General features: G+C 39.7%; 1 long non-coding RNA gene across 1 annotated transcript; it reads left to right on the top strand.

The window, feature by feature from the left end:
- The first annotated feature begins 7,216 nt into the window (after positions 1-7,216).
- On the top strand, positions 7,217-17,842 carry LOC147655876 (uncharacterized). Its single transcript, XR_015277590.1, has 2 exons — positions 7,217-7,387; positions 14,961-17,842. It is a non-coding gene; the product is annotated as an uncharacterized LOC147655876 (long non-coding RNA).
- The last annotated feature ends 1,384 nt before the right edge of the window (positions 17,843-19,226 follow it).

The raw sequence follows: 19,226 nt of genomic DNA, 5'->3' as shown, positions 1-19,226 counted from the left end.
GCTGTTAAAAGCACCCATTTGTTACAAATATACTTGAGAGAATTAAGAGCTTTGGATCTTAGTGTTTATTTGGTTTGCTTTTTGGGTTTTTTTTTTTCATGAATAGAAATTAGGAAAACAAAGTGCAGAAGCAAGATGGTGAGCTCAAGCAAAAAAAAAATTATTGAGTTCTAACCTGCTTTGCCTAGCTGCTCGAAGTATTAGGAGGGTGAAACCCAAGCTCCCAGGCATATCAGTCATTTTAACTGCCGTTTCTGAATGTTTCATGAAATAACTATGTTTTCCTGAAAGAATATGCATATAGATTTGTCTCCTCCAGCACTTGTTCCTGAAGATTTAGAGGTGTAATTTGTTTGCTCCTATATTGAATATCCAAACTACATCCACTCAGCTTTTCTTCCAAAACATACATCAAAAGAAGTCTCCAGAGTCCATATTTGGACATGGGATCACTCACTTTGGACAGTTTAGGTTACATTCTAAATCCACTTTAGTGCAGATGTAGAAGTTAACCTTGGGTACCCATTTTGGTCTCAACTTAGACAATTCATAATTGTTGTTTCACATGCTCTTGCTGACTCTCTTCTCAGGTCACACCTAAGAGCGTTTGGTAGTTTTAAAGCCGTAAAAGAAGTTCTAATTGCTCTCTGGTGCTGTGAGGAGATAATAAGCAGGTGGGTTCTCACTCACACACCTTATAAAAAAATTGAGTTTTGTCTAAAAATGCATCCCCAAAGCTGAGTCCCTGCCTGCTCCTGGCACCAGCCTTAGATATATCTCAATTTCATTTGCACCTTTGCTTTCTCCAGTTTTCAGATGATGCATTTATCTTAGCCTGTGTCCACATAGCCTTGTTTTGTTCTGACAGAACTGTTTCCTTTAAGAGTCTCAGTAATTCAAATACAGCTACTCGCAGGGGCTTCCCTGTCAGCTCAAACCCAGTGACCTTGATGCAGCTAGTTAGACTTGTCTCCAAACCAGCTTTGTGCCTTGTTAATGAAGAGAGGGGGGAGCTCAGTCTTTCCCACAGCTCCCTGCTTGGGCCCTGAGACTGAGCAGTACCCAGCTGCTAAGTTTTCTTCTGGCCTTTTATAATGGGCTACTTTCTCTGCCTCAGTGACTAATCCTGCAGGAACTGCCCCAGAGAGCTTCAAATAGGACTATTCCAGAATGTTTTCCCTCTTTTTCTATAAAGATCTGGTAGACAGTGTTAATATTTAACATCTTTGCAAGTCATCAAATATTTAATATCATTTTGGTTCCCCTGCTCTGAGGTGCCTTTGTTCATTATGCTATACAGAAATTTGCACAGCTTCAGGTGGCTGATGTTACATCTCTTCTGAAGACATTTTCTGGTGTGCTTTGTTTTTTCTTGTATTTTATAATACATAAGTTTTAGAATTCAGGCATTTCTCCTCATTTCATAATAAACATATGTTTTCAAGTCTTGTGATCTACTGCTTAGGATTAATATCAGAAATTTATATGGGAGGAATGAGAAGTAATGAAAGAGATGTGTAGTCCCACAACAGCAACGCTCTGAGTCAAAGCCAGAGACAGATCTGGAAATAATCAATCCTCCAGTGTTCTTAAAGTAGCAGTATATTGTAAGACCTAGTGGTTGAAAATAAAAATAAAAAATATTTTATAACTGGTCAAATTTCTATGGTCAGTGCTTTAACCCTGTAGAGGTTTTTTATCACCTGAAAGCTCTTTGGATGAAATTTGACTAAAATTTTCCAGAAAGCCTTTACTCCAAAATTTAGGAGCTGAGACACCTTCTTACACCTATGACAGATGCAGGTTCTACTTTGTTTCTTTCTTGCCCTGAAATAGTTCAAATCCTTTTCATGGATATGACAGGTAGGTGCTGTCTGGATTGGGATATGCCATGATGATCAATGTCCCCAGTCACCCATGCCAAGACTGTTTATTTGTTTTACAGGCATTTATTCTGGAGCAGGCACTGAATCTGGCCTGTTCAGCTGTGATCTGTTAGGTAAGAAAGTGATTTTTCTCTCATTGGCTCAGGAAATATTTGCTAGCACTTGCAAATGGAAAGCATTACTAAAGGAGAAACTAATGTCCTATAAGTGGTCCAGTCATTCTCTTAAGAATTGGAAGACCATGGTTCAACCATCCCTTGTCTACTTTATTTTCATTACAAAGCCACATTTCAATATATGGCTGGAAATACAAAAGTTCAGCAGATTTCTATTGCTGAACCTCTAAAGCTGGTAACTGGAGCTCAGGTAAATTTTTGCTAGGAATCTGATTATTTGTCCTGAAGGTCGATGGTTCTTCAAAATATGTCAGCCAAACATTTTCCTCTATTTAGCTGAATAAATTAGTCAATTAACTTTCACTACCTACAGTTTATTGGTAATATTTTTCAAATTGGCTAGCAGAAGAGATGCTAAGGATTTAAAATTTGATAATCTGACTCTTTAAATTACTGCTTGCAAAACGAAAGAGCAATCTGTGAGGATTTTGATATCTCTGGAGGCATTTTTTTCCACTTACATGTGGATGTTTATCACACAAATCACCACCACTTGATACAGGCTGTCATGAAAAACATGGACCATCCCTTACATAGTTTTAGATGAAGATGTGGGTTTGTCATGTAGCCAGTTCTCATCCCATACTTTTTTTGAGTCTTGATGTGATGAGATGTCTGGAAGGCATTGTTGAATGACATGTTTCAAAATCACTTAGTCATTTGAAGATCCATATTAAATGTACTTGCTCTTTTATCCTTTAATGCCCTTTTCAGAACAATAAGGAAACTGTCATGGTCTATTACACCAAGGAGTTTCAAGGTTTTCAGCATATGTGGAACTTAATTGCTCAGTTATGTTTGGTAAGAGAAAGCCTGATCTTGGTAGAATGTAGATTTAACTTTGAAATATTTTTTTCCATCTCACAGGGAAGCAGTGAATGAGTGAAGAGGAATTCTGTGATGAGAGGGGTTGGGAAACGGGGGTTGCACCACAGCTTGTGAAGAAGACTGTTTATCTGATCTTCTCAAGTGGGCAAGTCAGTTATGACCAGCAATGCTTCATGTATGAAATTCTTATACTGAAGTAAATGCATTTTAATAAATTAAAAGAACTAGCTCTGTCTAAAGCAAGAACATTTGCTATACTACAAAACCGAAGCCAATGACTCCTTCCCTGTCTAACTGATATCCAGTTTTCAGTAAAACTTGAAATCTGTAAGCCAGGAGTCTCCTATTTTGTTATACTGTAATATTTGAGAACAGTGGGGAAAACAGTTATGTTTTGAACAGCTTATTTTTATATTTAGTATCACATGAACATTTTTTAACTAGCCCCTTTCTGTTAATTAAGCCTCCTTCTGTTTCTGGCCTGCCTTGGTCCTTGGATGCTAAACTCTATTACAGGCAAGTAGCTGAGCCACAATGTTCATAATTCAGCGAGTCTCCCGGAGCTGCCACCTTGCTGTGATCTCTCTGTAGGCTTCCTTTGTATTCATCAGTCTTTTTTCAAATTTATGTCTGTTTATCTGTAACCCAGATTCTCTTAGATTTCCTAATGCTTTGTCTCAAAAATCAGAAACCTTTGGCTTCCAGTGCGTATCACATCCAGTGATGTCCCAGAATTTACGGTCCTTAAATAATAATAGGTGGGATTCTCTTTATTCTCTTTATTCTTGCTAGCTTAGCTGAAAGTTTGCAAAGATAAAGATGAAGGATTCCAACCTGTTCTTTTTAACTTTTTTTTTTTTTTTCAATGAGCAGTAAACACATCCCAGTGAAATTCCAGCTGAATCCACTGACACAACTGCTTTCTTAGTGCCACTGTTGCTTGTGTGCTAATGTCTGTTTTTTAACACTGCTTTTGCTTTGGGGGCAATATCCCAATCAGCATGACCTCTGCAATGAGGTGTACGCATTTGTTCTGTCAAGTTTCTCTCTTTCTTGGTAGTGTTGGTCTTTTTCTCCAAGCTGTGCAGGCTCTCGTAGTGTTGACACTCTCTGGGCTGTGTGATGTGCTGCACAGAACCCTCCATCTTCTCCCAAGTTCTTGACATTGCCTCGGCTTGTGTATTCATCACAGAATGTGCAGTTTTAGTCAGCCACACAGACTTCACAGTTTTCATGGACTCCAGTGCTGAGTCCTTTCTGCAGCAGCTCTCACAGCTGCCATGTCCTAGATGTCCCACCACTTCCTCACTGTGTCCATGCCATGGTACCATTTTCCTCTCTCTGCCTCACTCTGAATTGGGTGGGGGTCTTTGGGCAGTTCCAGTTGCCTTGTCAAGGTTAAATCTGGGATTTAGCAGCCTCATTTCTGAGCTGGATTTTCCAGATCCTGATTATTATATTTTTATCTGTGTCTCAGCCAAAAAGTTGTAAAACTAACTCTCCAAATGTAGACTGGATATCAAATCCTCTATGTTTTCACCTTCCTATTTTACTTTTTTTTCTCTCTTTTTTATTTTTTTTAATTTTTTTTTTTTTTTTTTGTCAGGGGAGTGTGGGGATTGTTTTTTCATCTTTGTGAGGAGAATAGTTTACCACTGGCACAAGTTACCCAGAGAAGTAGTGGGATAACTCTTCTGCCAGGTTTCAAAGTGTTGTTCAACAAACTTGTTGTTTGATTATTAATGCCATTACTCAGTGGTCATGCATGGGGACGGGGTTGGAAAGAGTACTTTTATCCTGCCTGACCTTACACTATTTGTAACATGAACTTTGAAATAACAGAGCACCCAGTTCCAGCTACTTCATGCTGTGAGGTGGTTCCTAATGCAGAATGTTGAACGTACTTCTGAAAGCTTCTCACTACAATCCTTGTCTTCAAATATTGACATAATTGAAATCCTTCTGTTATACAGTATTTTAATGACATGTTGCAGACCACAGCATTACCAAGAGGACAAAGAAGGTGAGGGCACATCCACAGTGCTTGTACCAGTTCTGAGTTCCCCAGTAAAGGAGATATGCACACACTGGAACAAGTCCACCAAAAAGGTTCAAAGGTGGTGAAAAGATGGAACATCTGTCGTTCGAGGAGGGGCTGAGAGAGCTAGGGCTGCTGAGCTGCAGAAGATATGGCTCAGGGCAGTCTCATCAGTGTGTACCAATACCTGATTGTGGGGGCCTCCTTGTGCAGAGGAAGGCCACAGAGATGATCAGAAGGCTGGACCATGTCTTCAAGGGACTGATTTGGGGTTTTAGCCTGGAGAAAGCTCTGGGGAGGCCTTACAGCATCTTCCAGTACCTAATGGGGGGGCTACAAAAAAATTGAACAGGGTCTTCTTTCAAGAGCATGTAGGAATAGGACAAGGGATAATGTCTCTAAACTGAATGAGAGTAGATTCAGATTAGATATTAGAAAGAAATCCTTTAAATGGGTGGAAAAGGTATGGGACATGTTGTCCAGAGAAGCTGTAGATGCCTCATCCCTGGGAGAGTTTGAGGCCAGGTTGGATGGGGCTTTAAGCAGCCTGATCTAGTGGAATGTCCCTGCCCACGTCAGGAGGGTTGGAACTAGAAGGTCTTTAAGGTCCCTTCCAAACCAAACCATTTTATGATCCTTTGACTCTAAGTGAAGAAGGAAAAGCCAGACTCTTCTCTGCCATCAAGTGATATGATGAGAGTCAATTGAAATTCAGGAAATTGCATGCAAACATAAATTTTATTTCATAAAATCCTTTTGTAATGTGAGGATGATGGAAGATGGGAACAGGCTATCCAGAAAAGTTGTGGAATCCCCATCCTTGGACATATTCAAAACTCAGCTGGGTATAGCCCTGAGCAACCTGCTGTAGGTGAGACCCTGCTTTGAGCAGGGGACTTGAACATGACAGTCCTCCAGAGGTGCCTGCCAAATTCAACATTTCTGTCGTTTGGTAAATCTACATATGTAGCATGTATAAAATAAAGGTTAAATAGTACAAAGGTGAATTTATAACTGAACCCACACATATCCTACTCTCAGCTATGCCTGATCTCCTGCCCAATATAAGCTAAATTAATGGGAAAAAACCTATGGTCACAGGTTAGAATATTGTTGCTGGAACAGTAATGAATGGTTATTAACTTTTACCTATGAGGTGCTCATGTTTCCCCACAGTGTGGGTCATACACTGTACAAATACAGTTGTAATGTCCCTATCAGGATAGCCAGCTAGCTGTTCAAGACAATTGGAGTGACTTTAGGCAACGTGTACTTAAATTTTCTTTTAAACGTCATGGCCTGGAAGTGGTAAGCACACCCCCGCGGGTGGTGACACTAAACAAGCAGTATCAGTCACAGGGAGCTGATAGAGGATGGGTGTTCCCATTCTCCTGCTGGCACAGTTCCAGCTGATGGCTTGATGATAACGTGGCTCTGTCTTGGTATTCAAATGTAAAATATTAATTTAAATTGCTCTTTTTTAATTTTTTTTTTTTTTTCTGGAGGTGGCATAAGCAATGCTATCCCAAGTCCTATGAAACACTTAGTGGTCAAAGGGCTGATATATGTTCCAGCTGTGCTTGGCACAGACACACAGGAGTTGGGACAGAGCAGCCACCTCTCATTTGCCCTCCCCCTCCACAAGGTCATTCCAGCAGCTGACAATGACTGAAATAGCAGCAAGCTTAAGCAGTGTGGTCTTTTTGCTGTTCCCCATATCGAGCTGTATCACTTGGAGATTCTCTGGGAGGCAGGGAATTTCCCACATAGTCAAATCAAAGGTAGTCTAATTTCTGTGTGCCAAAAAAATTGTGTGGAAAAAGATGGAGATGTGAGTGTGATCTGAAAGCAGATAACTCAAAAGGAGACCACTTCATGAGGAGCCATACATACGTAAAAATGCACGTACTAGAGCTCCTGTGTCAATTATCTATTAGGACCCATTTCTGCTTTTGACATGTCTGAATGAGAAGAAAAAAATACAGTCTTGTTTTGTGTTGAGAGACCTGTAGCTATCCTGCTGTAGCTAGCTAGGTTATCAGAGCTAAATGCATGGAGTCATTACAAACACCAGCAGGTTGGGATTTCAGTTCCTGCCCTCCTATTTCATATCATGCAGCTGCTGGGGCTGCAGAGCAAACAGGCAGCTGGTGGAGAGCTGCCTGCAACCAGCAGCCTCCTACACTCTGCAGGTGTTGCTGGGCAGAAATAACCGGGGACCAGCTGGTAGCACCCACCTCCTTTCTGGAATGAGTGGAGGAGATATAAATCAGCAGCACAGGAGGAATGGAGGAAATGCCTGTCTTTGCTTGGCTATTGTGGAGCTCTGCTGTTTGTTGCTTCGGTGGGCTGGTTAGCAGGACTGAATCCAAGCTGCCAGTTCAGGACTCGGTGCTGATCCCTCCAGTGATCCTAAGTTTTAAATGTCAAATATCAAAGAGCTAAAAGGCAAACTGAAGGTAATGGATGTCAGTCATGTGAATGATGTCAGTTATTTGGAGAGAAGCAATTATTCAATACTATATTCATGTGGCTGCAGCATGCCAGAAGACCACAGGCATGTGTCAGTAATTATTGCTATCATTTTCATTACAGGTTTATATGTAGGTAGGTGCTACTTTCACCTGGTTCATATGATGGTTAAATAATAAACTGTAAGCAGCTTATAAGCTCCACTATCTGTTCTAGCTGCCTGTACTTTCTAACTGAAAATCCTAAAAAGCTAAAAATTAGTTTCAGTTTTGGATGAGTGTCATGTGGACACCTGGGTATTGCAAATGTCACATTGTGTATGTGCAGAGCTGTTCTCTATGGTTAGGAGCTGAGACCTTTGGTATGATATTCTATAAAAGCTTTCTTCTTTTCTTCCTCTTTTAGAAGAAAGGGAATCCATCAGATGGTCAGTTCAACTAAGGATGCCTTCATAGTCTTGAGAGGTGTTCCTTATACTTGTATTTCTTCTTTCTATTGACCAATAAGATTGTCACACCTGTATTTCCTCGCCAACTTCCTGGTTGATGTGTGCAACAGATCAGCATCTAGCTTGCTTGACTTTGTTTCTCATGTAGCTGTTATGTGAAACAAGTCCTACTTTTTTGTCTTAACTGTCCTGGCTCAGCCCAAAAAATAAAATTCTTCTAGCTTGTAAATTAAAATAGAGTCATTATAAAAGCCTAGGAATTACTTTAAGAAGCAGCAAGCTGCATCTTGAACTTTGAGACCATCCTTTTGATGATTGAAACTGCTATGTCAATGAAACTTAAGCATGAATGCACTGTAATAATAAGAATTTTCCACTGTCTCCTTGAGTCAGTCAGATTGGTTTTGAAATAAAATCACCCCATTTTCTTCTGTTAAATACAGAAAATGTAGGAATATAAAACTCCTGTTATGAGTAGCTCTACCTTTTAACAATTTCAGTTACAGGCTGTAAGAGTTTCTGGGAGATGCTTTAACATTGTGAGGCACTCCAGCAAAGGTAGTGGGGCCATTTGTTGTTGAATGTGCATTTGTTTAGTAGAGCTTGGGTCTACATTACTCACAGGCTTTTTAGTTCCTTTGGATTTGGGAAATGAGGAAAAAAAAGTTTAATTTAACAAATCTTTTCCAGATAACTGATGCATGCCTTGGAAGACTAAAGATGCTTAAAGGGGTACATGGTGTGATTCTTGGGGGCATCCTGTTCAATGACAGGAGTTAACTTTGATGACCTTTGTGGGTCCCTTGCAACTCAGCATATTCTTTATTTCTATGGTCAGATTAAGAGAATAAAGATGTTAATTTAATAGAAGAAGAGTTACATTCACAAAGGTCTGGGGAAAATGAAACTGGTGCTTTGTGTTTACAGGTAATTTAAATTGAAAAGCAAGATTGTTCCAGGGGTATTATTCTTACTGCATAATCATAAAGTTTTCTTCCTGTCACTAACGTTGCTCATGTAAAGAAAAAGGACTCCTTTTTCTCTGAGGTACCTGATTCTATTAGCAAGGTGAAATTATTAGAAAAGCCCCCTCCAGAAAGTCTCAAGAGTTTTGCCCTCATGAGAGCGCACCATGTTGCCATGTTTCTTTCCTGTTGCCTGTTTGGTGAGCAAACAAACCTTTTGTGAGTTCATTCAGTGATCTGGTTCACACTCAGCAGAGAGCTTCCAAATTCTTTAGCTCAAAAATTCTATATGCATCTGTCCTACTGCTATTTCTAAAAATTTTAAGTCAAGCTCTATTCTTGGCCAGTCATGAAAAGGTCATTTTAAATTTTTTTGTACAGGAATGCTAATATTAAAGTCAGCCCTTAAGTGAATCTTAAACTGAAGACCCTTTGCTTTTCCTGACTGCATCAGATGGTATGATAAATTCTGCTCTCCTTGCAAACCACTTTATATAGAAACCTTACTAGATGAAATCCTTTGGTTCAAGTGGAAGATACATTGTGCTGGAGCTGAATTCTGCAAAGCTTTCTAACCAGTTCCAGAACAGTGCAGTTCTCCAATTTGTTAGGTTTCACTGAAGCCTGCCTTGTGTATGAGTCTCGCCCAGGATGACTCGCAGAGCTGGCGAGCAGGAATCTCTAATAGCAGTAGCCCTGGGTGTTGGTTCTCTGCTCTGTGGCACCATAGCAATTTGGGAGTGGCTTTGTTTAATTCATAATCAAAATATCCTATTTGCTACCTTTAGTTTGACTAAGGAAGTGGAGGGGGTTGGGAGAGAGAGAGACAGAGAGAGCAAGCCTACCTGTGGCATATAACAGCAATGAGGTTTAAATATTATGGCAGATAAATGACAAAGAGTTTATTCTATCCATGAGGGAAGATACCCTTTTACTTTCTCTTTGTGTGTTCTATGCAAGAGGGTATTGCATTCTGAATGTGTTGGAGACAGCAGCCTAATGCAGGAATGCAGCTCTTGGTCAGGAAGTCTGAGATGGATGAAAGTTAATGCTGGGTTTACACTTCTGGTTGAACAGCAGCCTGCAGCTAAGTTGTACCAAAAATATTGCTGCAATTCTGCTAAGGGGAAATGAATTGGATATAAAACTAAATGCAAACAAAAGCTCCATCCTACAGTTTTGGGAGTTTTGTTATATTATTCTATGTTTTTAAGATTGTTATTTGCCAGTTGAGGCTAAATCATGAATTTAGCAAAGATATTAATGAAAGACCCACCAACATCTCTTTGCCCATTTGCTACGGGTGCCAGAGTTGATATTTTGGAAAATAAATGCATATTTGGAGGCTGGAGCAATAACACTTGTTATTTGTTTCCATGAAGTTATCCCTGTCCTTGGGCCTATTCATAGGTTCTGCACCATGCAACTTCAAAATAACAGTGGAGTCAGATTCAGGCCACTCTTTTTTAGTTCATTTGTTTTTAAATATTTTTTCCTAGGGCTTTTGCAGAAGGATGAAAAATATTATTTAGGCAGGCTTTTTATAAAGGGTGACTGGGGATCCAAAGACTTATTTGTTGTCAACTAAATATTTTAAACAAAAAATGTAACTTTTATAAAAAGGTGCTTGATCAAATACAAGCATTTTTGCTGTGTCAAATTGTCATTTTGCAAAAGAAAAGAAAAAAATCTATTTGGATATGAAAAATAAGACTTTTTGCAAAATTTCTCAAAGTAAAAATTCGTTTAGAAAAAGTAATTATTTTGGCTTCACTTCCCAAAATGAGACTGTCACAGAGAATTGCTTGTCTATTTCTAGCTGTGGAGATCCACAGTGTGAATAATTCTCTAAGTGAAAGCATGAGTCAGTTAAAAAGTCTATGTTTAAAAGACTTAACCAGTTGAACAGTCTGGTAGGAGATTGGTTAGATGAAATTGATTAAATCATAATTAGATGGTGCAGTAAGATGTAGCATGACAGATGAAATTTGTAATTTTCCATAGAGTCTCCCACTCCTGGTAGAAAATCAGAGTGGAATTTTGCCTCATAGAGTAAAATGGAGAATTTAAGTGCTCCTTTAAGTGTAGAGGGGCTTTAAAATTGTTAAAGCAAGAGATTCAAACTTTTGAAATTGATATTCATTCAACCTGCAACTTCAGGACAAAATGCCACTGAAATCTCAGCAATATTGGACTCAACACTTGGATCTACAACCCGGATTTGCATTTTGTGCCTACTGTTACTAAATTTACTTGTGACTTTCTACTAAGTCACCCTGATGCTCTTGTTGATTAGAAACACTTTGTTAAATATGGTTTAGGTGTTTAGCACTGCACAGTGACTACAGCTTTTACCATTCTGAAAGAGTTTGTTTTGGACATGAACCTGGGTCATTCCAGAATTCTTGTGGGGCATCTTAATATGACATCTACACTTTGAATCCTGGTTTTCCTTGGGGCTTTACCATTTATGTCTCCAAAGATGAAACCAAATAACCAAGCTCTAAAGTTACTCATATAGATCAATGCAGTAATGAAATTGTGTTGGCAATGTGTTACTATTATAATAACAAAAAGAGAAATTATAGAAATGGAGATGTCAGAGCACAGGGTGTTTGTGAGGTTGATGCCAGAATTACTGGAGCAGACTGTTGTAAGTACACACAGCAGCGGAGTAATTGGCAGGTCACAACACAGGCACACAAATGTTTGGAAAAGCTTCTCCTTTTGAGTGGTAAATTTTAGCTTATCTGATATAATAATGTGCAAAACTTGGCCTAAGCACTGCTGCGGTTATTTGGGACACAGTGATCACACTGTCATTTTGACAGATGAAATGCACAGGGCTCACCATTACGGGTAATCTGTTAAGTGCTTAGCTGAGTGCCTTCATTCCTAAACTCCTTTTCTGTCACTGAAGTACTTCCCTTTCTTCTTGGGCTTTGCCATAGTGCTGAGTAGCCCTTCCTTTGTCAGATCTATATGAAGAGTTTCACTTCTGCCAGACATGGTTTTAAGGTTAAGCTGCCTGAGGTACATCTTGTGTGTCATGTGTTAGTGTTCAGTTGTGTCCTGGTTCCTGTCCAGTTCCTGGGGACTGGCTTGGAACAGAAGCATCAGCTTAGAGTGAGATCTCAGCCCTCTCCCTGAATGACCTGGGGGTATGATGTATGTGTTTGTGATTATAACTCTTGGTATGAAAGCAATGTGGCAGTGCAACTTTTTGTTACTGATTCAAGTTTTTATATTCATCCTTAATTTTTTTCCAGTTATAGTGATATCAATATTTCATAATCTTTGAAATACTGTCCCTGTGGCCCAGAATATGGAAGTATAACTCAATATAATACAGGGGTGTAGCAGGTGTGTGTTCAGGCATCCTGAACAGGATGTGCTGGCGGAAGTGTCCTGGAACTACCTTCCTCTTAATTCCTGCATTTAGCTCACTTGCAAAGCTAATTGGATATAGTTTCTTCATGTAAGCAGTAGCTTGGCTTGTACTTCTGCTTTGTTTAATGACTAATCTCTTCCAATCTATATATGTTTAATCAGGAGATGACCTAGGTCAGATAATAAGTCTGCTGCAAATGTTCTATTTGCAGCATGTTGTGCTAAGCAATAGCAAGTCTGTTGAGTGTTCTTGTAATGCAAATCCCTTTCAAATCACTTTTACTGATGGAGAGAAAATGTGTCAGCTTATGAGTGGCTGCCTGCCTATTCCTGACTGACTTGATGTTTTCAAGAAGAGTTTCAGGGAATAAATATACCCATGCTATATTTATCAATGATGGTTTCAATTTGTCAAGCTGCTGCTAATTTAAGTTGCAAAGAACTTCCTTTAGTATTAAGCAATTATTTCTAGGTTGATTAGCCTTAAATAATTTGTCCTAAATCTCAGACCTGTCCCAAATCTTGTGTTTTATTCCTGTTGCTAATATTGTTAATCCTTTTATTCCTGTTGTTTACTGTTTCTATAAATGCAAATCTCTATATATCATTAAAATCTGATCCATAGATTTCAAATTTCCGTGTCTGTCTGTCAAATCTACATTCTAAAAATATTATCTATCTATCTAATCTATCTATCTATCTATCTATCTATCTATCTATCTATCTATCTATCTATCTATCTATCTATCTATCTCTATACACATGCAGGCTCCAGAAAGGACAAAGGCAAAAGGCCTTGCCAGAGCAATGATGCAGAAGGCCTCTTTTTCAGTTAATATTCAGGAACAGGAAACAAGCTTCTTTCATAGTGGTCATTTTAAACACTTGATATCTATTAACACCACTTCTCACTGTTGCAAAATTGGACTTTTCTGGTGATTTTTTGTGAGGAGAGATATCAAGACTGCCCATCAGAGGGTCTTTCCATTGCAGTCATCAGACAACCCTGCTCCTCTCCGTGTGAATTTCTTCCGAACCAGTAAGCCATGCCTGGGACTGGGGACTGCCAAGTTGGATGAATCTGCCCCTTGACAAAGGACACGCTGTCTCATTACAGTGCCTAGTGTGATGTCAATGATGTGGTTGGTGCTCACTGAGATCACTGCTTCTCTGGTGAGGGGGAGGGCAGGAGGTCACCCCTGCCAGCCCAGCCTGAGGAATGCCTCCGTGCTGGCTCTAATTGTGCTCCCGTGGCGAGGAGCTCAGAAATGAGAGGCTAAACTAGTGCACTAAGCTGCTGTGCTGGGAGGACTATTGGGAGGTTTTTCACATGGTAGCCTGCTCAACAAAGCCCCTAAATATACCCACGCTGGGGCGTTGCTGTCATTCTGACCCAGGCTATTTGTTTCCTTCTTGCCTGATTATTGAAGATTAATATTCTGCCTTCTTGCCCTCTGTAATATTCTGGTCTTGACAGAGCATAGGAAACAGCTTATCCTATCAAATAAAGTGATAGGGAATGATTCTTGAATGCTTGATCGTTCTTGTCATACTGTTTGACAACTCTTTTTGTGTTGTAAATATGCAGTAAGACCTTTGATCCCCGAGCTGGTCACATTAAGTTCATTGCTCTGGCCGAGGCCCTGCTGTGCATTCAGTGAAGGTTTTGTATCTGTGGAAAAGAATTAAGGGACACAGAGTGCTTTGTGTGAGCCAACCTGGGAGGATGGATGTGTTCTGGAAAATAAGCTTAAGCTGTGCCTCTGCAGAGGGAGTGGCATTGCTGTGCAGGCCGGCAGCTGCTGCAGCTGAACACAGCTTTGCCTTGCCCTGTTTGCCTAGCTGGGTGGATGCAGGAGACGAGGAGAAGGCGGGCAGCAGCTTGGACTGGTTTGCCTGCCATGCACAGGGTCCTCGATGAAACACAGGAGTCATCATGTGGTGAAAAGGAAAGAAAGCTGCCCTGTGCTTTCACTGCCAAAAAGGGAGGGTGTGATGGTCACTGACAGCTCTTCCTGCCTGGAGGCACTTTTGTGCTGGAGGAGGAAATGAAAAGTCAGGGTGGTGATACACATGCTTATGGTGTGAACTTCCTGTAGTGTAGGAAAGGATGCTGTTGTCTCCCACAAAACCTCCCAAAATCCCACATCCAAAAGGAACGATTGCAACCACTCCTGATATGACTGACCCATAGCCACTGCTTAGTAAAGTCCACAGTGAATAGCTGCATTGTGAAGGGCTTGGCTCACTTCTGTTCTCCTAGGTGTTTCAGAAAGAGGGATCTCTAAATGAAGATAAATAGAATCAGTGATATAATAAACCAATGACAAAGAAATGTTGAGCAACAATCAAAATTCTATGCAGGAGCTGGAAGTTTGCTGTCATGGATACTTGCCCATTTCTGAGCTATTTAATTGTGCAATTGAGTTTATATTTCAGAAAAGTGCAAAATGCTATTTTGTTGGGAAAACCCTATTATACCTAAGTTTTACCTAAAAACATGTATTTTAATTATAGTAGTTTTTCTCTGATAGGGAAAATTCCTTTGATTTAGGAATATTGCTTAGGTTATATGCCCTGATGATATAGTAAGTTTCTGATTGCTTATGAGAGAAATCCACTGGAGAAATATTTCCTAATTTATACCCCTTGTTGTGGAAGCTAAATCCTTGACTTCTTTGATTAATTTACCAGCTCAATCAGTCCAGGTGGCCCTCCTTTGGTCATGCCCACAGTTTCTTTCCTTCTTCATTCCAGGAAGGACCAGGACATAGGCACAAACTGCCTCCACAAGGAAGCTGCATGGCCTGGAGATATGAGAGAGAGAGCAATACGTAATCCCTGTAAATGGGGAGGCCAGATTCCAGAGCTCCTTCCCTAGGAAATCCATGCTGGGAAATGGAAGTTAAAAGTAGCTTAGACCAACCTCTCTTTGACGCAGTTTTGTTGGTTTTTTTGGTTTTTTTTTTTTTTTCTTCCCTGGAGAAAAGAACCTATAAAGGCATATTTTGCACTGTTGTTCTTTACAGCCTGTATCACTGCATCTTCTGTTGAGTAGGACAAGACTATATATTACAATATTTGTCTTAAGTACCTGTCAGTGATGACCCTGCTTTTCCCAGGCAGTCACTGACCGCTGACTCCTGCTTTTTTCCTAGAGAATGCCAGCCTCAAGTCTTTAGTTTTTGGCTTAATCCTGGCTAGAGTTTAGGAAAATATAATTTAAGATATACAGAGGAAATTTTCAGTAAAGAATTCAGTGAAAGCTTATCCTTTCTCTCTCTACTGTCCTCCAAATTCAGTCTTACTCTTGACATTGCTTTTTTAATGTTTTTCCTCTTAAGTCAAGGGAGGATAAATATTTTACCTTTCAGACAGGGTAACAATGACCAGAAGAATTGAGAGGCATGTACACATTTTAAAAACAAATTAAAGAAGCGTATCACTGTTATGTTCCCTAGTATGCAACATTTTGCAATAAATTAACTCATGGTTTAGTAGCATGGGTGGCTGAATTATCATCCCCACCTATAGTCCCTTTTGCTGTCTTATCCAAATAATTATTTGACGCATAAAGATGAATTTTAGGTCCATATGGTATAAGTGGTTTTGTCAACATGAAAAGGAAATAACACAGCTAGAGAGAGAGAGAATACTTTTTTCAAGTTTAATGCGTAGAATGGCTACACTTATATAAGTTGCTTATATAAGTTATCACTTACTTCATCAATTTGCACCTAAAATTAACAAAGAAATCTGTGTTTTATTCAGGATCTACTCTTGCCTAGCATTGTCACTTCAATTGTGTAAAAGCTGTCCTTTCTCTATTAAACAAGCTAATTTCTATCTGCTGTTCTACTCGGTTTCACAAAGTCTAGATTATATAGGAGAAGAGTTTGAAAATTTTCTGTGATGATCACACAGTAAATGCCTTGGTACCTTTGAGGATAATTAGAGATGTTTTTTGTTGCGTGAAGAGGTGCATAAAGAAGTGATTAGAACCAACATATGCCAGGAGGAGGCAGCCTTTCTATAGCAAGCTTTTTATAACAAGAGATTATAACCACTCACAATTTAACTGCAGAAACACACAGGCAATATGTTTGATGTTTCATACAGTAAACTTATATCCTTCTTATAGGTAATAAAATCAGCCACTAAAAACACTACCACCCAATACAGGAGAGACAGCACGTTCCAAATATGTATTAGCATTGCATGAAAGCACTTGTTTAGGTAAATCACAGGTCCTCATGTGCTTGTGCACACTTCCCTTCAGGAATCAATAGGGAATTCAGGCAAACCAAACCAAAGCACTTTGTGCTAATGGCTTATCTGATTTTGAAGTAATACTCCTAAAATAAGAGGAAAGAACTTGTTAGGAAACTTCAGGACTTGATAACGAGCTGCACACTGAAGGCCAAGGCTCTGCTCTGAGACAGTTGCTGTTCTCCAAATAGAAGTCAGCTTCATATTTAGTAGATACAGTGCCAAGCCTTTATTTCTCCTGCCACCGGCCTTAGGCTGCAGTGTATATTCTGCCCTTGAAACATAAGCTTCTCCCCTTAATTTGTACAAGGCCTACTAGCATTTAGTTACTAGTTAGACTTCAGATAAACTCATAACAGTCAAGGGATTATGATTATTGATAAACCAAGGAGAACATTGACAACTGCCATAGCTTTCCCTTCATCAAGACAGAGCCAGTATGGTTGAGTAGGAATAGTGCAATTTACTTGTGCAGCACTCACTCTCCTCAAGTACCATGTGAAGAGCATAATGGCCAAAAAGGGGAAGTGTGCTCATGTCAGCAACATGTGCTGCTGTCAGGGTGCTCTCTGAGTTCTGTCCTCACTCCATGGAATCAGAGAATTGTTTGGGTTGGGAGGGACCTTAAAGACCATCTATTTCCAAAGCCCCTTCCATGGTCAGGGACACCTTCCAGTAGACCAGGCTACTCAGGGTCCCATCCAAGATGGCCTTGAACACTTCCATTATAGTCCCAGTAAGCTCAGCAGCCGCATGTAGACCTCTAATTCCTCACATTTGTTCCCAAGGCCGTGTGTGTCTGTGGACAGGCAGTATGGAGAGGCACCCTGTTGTATTAGTCACCCACAAAGGGGATGGGAGCCATAATCCTGCCACCTGTCCTTCCCCCATCCCTGTATCAGCATGCAAAGCAATCTACAGCTTCATAACTGAAATACCCCTAGAAGTATATTCTTTATTCCCCATTTAGCAAGCATAGCCAATACCTTCACAAATTATGCATAAAAATTACAAGATTTTTATTTTTCTCTGCACTGTGTTAAATTATTATAATTACTTTCATGGGAGGTTTTGCTTGTCTTTCAACTTTGCTGTTTCAAAATGTGGCTGTGAGTCTGACAACTTTTTGGCAACTTGCCCCTGTAGTCCCTAGGTAGTTTGAATATTTCCATCATTTAGCAGCATACTGCCACAAACATATTGAGCCTCCATGACTAAAATATACATATAGTGTAATGCCAAAGTGTTTTCTGGCACTGGCAGTGCTTGCTATTGTCAGACTTGGAACCACAGTTTCTTCTTTATATGAATTTCAGCCTTACCTGGAGACATGGTAGCTACTAAAACCGCTCTAGCACTGTAAGGATTATGTTCTGTGGAATTATGTTTACCAAAAGTATTTAGGAATTCACCCTTTTTCAAAGACATTGTTACTCCTAGGTTTATGGCTCAGAAGACCATGTTATGAAACTATAGAGCAGGAAGGCTTTTCTTTAGCTAACTTGGTGAGTCATCCTCTCAAAGGACACGTATCCTTTGATTTGTTTTGGTGCAGGAAGGAAAAGTTTTATGGTTTACATGTCTGTTACAAAATTGTGGATGCTCTCATTTGTCTTAGCACAATGCATTTTCTCCCTTAATTCCAGGATTTCAAATGACTGATAAAACAGATTCCACAGTCAGAAAGAGGCAGTGCTAATTAGTTGGTGATTTTTGCCATTAGCTGGATAAAGGCACCCCCAGTTCTTTGACCTGCTACATGCTTTTTGTATGATCTTAACCTGCTTGTGTTTTTGGTCCTTCTGTATAAATATATGGAAAACTAAACATCCTCAGCTCCTGCAACTCAGTTCAGGATAAATTACCGAAGGAGCTGTCAGTCTCTTTAATGCTTCAGGCAGGTGTCTGTGGATACAGCTTTGCCCAGTGCTTAAGGTGTTTGGTCCTTTGTGCTCCAGAGATGCCCTACAGCTGTACCTGGGGCTGTACAAGCTCAGCTCACCATCTGTGCAGTCAACACATTTGGTCAGGAAAGGCAGCCTGGAGGTATCCCCAGTGGTCATACTTGGTGTTAATAAAGTGGCTACCACATAAAGGCTTCAGAAAAGTTCACATTTGCACTGTTGCCTTCTAGAAATAATGTATTAAATAATGCTTATTCATTTAAAATTCTCCATGAGATGTCCACAAAGCTGTTCCTTGGCTTTTATAAGCATCAACCAAACAAACAAATGTTAAAGGTTTATTTCTCTTTAATGGAGTTGTTCTGCATCTCATATCTTTAGTCCAAGAATGCAGGACAACCCATAATACATTTTTACTGGACTATGACTCCCTCTGTATTAATTTGTTTGGTAGGTAAATAAGAAAGGGTGTTTTTCCAAAGAAGGAAAGGTTTAATCTCCAGGTCCAAGGTAACTGCTTCTCTGAGTCTTTGAAATCCCTTTTGGGAATTTATTATGGGATTTAGGAATTATTTTTTTTAATTTTTTTTTTTTTTTAATTTTTATTGTCAAGGTCAAGAGTATATGAATTACTGAGAACTAAGTCATTGAGTTCACAAGGGAATATTTTTTCAATTGGGGCAAGAATGCTCCTCAGTAGGAATGTATATACAAAAGTGTTTGATAACATAATAATTTGATGTATCGGTTATGGAGTTGTCTTCCAAGTGAAGCAGTGGAGGTCTGGAGGATGCATGCTCTCCTTCTGCTCTTATGTTCTGATAAAAATGCTCAGGAGCTGTGTAAAATT

Source organism: Cyanistes caeruleus, chromosome 1 (genome assembly GCF_971803275.1).
Source record: "Cyanistes caeruleus chromosome 1, bCyaCae1.hap1.1, whole genome shotgun sequence".
NCBI classification, from domain to species: domain Eukaryota; kingdom Metazoa; phylum Chordata; class Aves; order Passeriformes; family Paridae; genus Cyanistes; species Cyanistes caeruleus.
The sequence above is the reverse complement of the archived record's forward strand: the minus strand, read 5'-3'. Positions and strand labels throughout refer to the sequence as shown.